This window comes from Trichechus manatus, unplaced genomic scaffold (assembly GCF_000243295.1).
Source record: "Trichechus manatus latirostris isolate Lorelei unplaced genomic scaffold, TriManLat1.0 scaffold00268, whole genome shotgun sequence".
In the NCBI taxonomy this organism is placed as follows: Eukaryota; Metazoa; Chordata; class Mammalia; order Sirenia; family Trichechidae; genus Trichechus; species Trichechus manatus.
The window spans coordinates 2,066,932-2,068,243 of NW_004444204.1; positions in this window are offsets into that span (position 1 = coordinate 2,066,932).

Sequence of the window (1,312 nt, forward strand, 5' to 3'; positions counted from 1 at the left end):
TCACCAAGACATATTATAATCAAACTTACCAAAACCAAAGATAAAGAGAGAATTTTAAGAGCAGCTAGGGATAAAAGAAAAGTCATCTACAAAGGAGAGTCAATTAGATTAAGTTCAGACTACTGAGCAGAAACTATGAGGCTAGAAGGCAACAGGATGACATATATAAAGCCTTGAAGAAAAACAATTGCCAGCCAAGAGTTATATATCCAGCAAAACTGTCTGTCAAATATGATTGCAAAATTAGGGCATTTCCAGATAAACAGAAGTTCAGGGAATTTGCAAAAACCAAACCAAAATGACAAGAAGCACTAAAGGGAGTCCAATGGTTAGATAATCAATAATACCAGATAACAACCCAAGACTAGAACACAGGACAGAGCAACCAGATATTGACTCAGATTCGGATATTGAAAATACATCAAAGCTAAAACATTGAAACTAAGGAAACAGATATCAGTATGTAAAAAAGGACAACATTAAAACAAAAAAGAGGGACTTAAAAAAATGAAGACATTGATTTTTCATATGGCGGGGAAGTTAAGGTGATATAAAGTAATAAAAGACTGGTATAAACTTACAAAAATAGGGGTAAATAATAAGGTAACCACAAAGGAATCTAACAATCCTACAAATCAAAATAAAAAGTAGAAAAACATAAAGACTCAGCAAACACAAAATCTACAGCAGAGAAAAAGATGAAAAAAATACATAAAAAAGACTCAGCACAGAAAATTGAGGAGAACAAAGAAACTGTGAACAACACAAAAAGAGATATCAGGATGACAGCACTAAACTCATACCTATCTATAATTATGCTGAAGGTAAACGGACTTAATGCACCAATAAAGAGACGGAGAGTGGCAGATTGGATAAAAAAGTATCATCCATCTATCTGCTGCCTACAAGAGATGCATCTTAGACTTAAAAACACAACCAGGCTAAAACTCAAAGGATGGAAAAAAATATATCAAGCAAACAACACTCAAAAAAGAGCTGGAGTGGCAATATTAATCTGTGACAAAATAAACTTTAAAATCCACCACAAAGGATAAGGAAGTGCACTATATAATGATTAAAGGGTCAATATAGCAGGATGACATAACTATAATAAATATTTACACACCCAAAAACAGGGCTTCAAAATACATAAAACAAACTCTAACAGCTCTGAAGAGAGAGATAGACAGCTCCACAATAGTAGTAGGAGACTTCAACATGCCACTTTCAGTGAAGGACAGAACAGCCAGAAAGAAGATCAACTAAGACATAGAAGAGCTAAATGGTACAATCAAACAACTTGATCTCATAG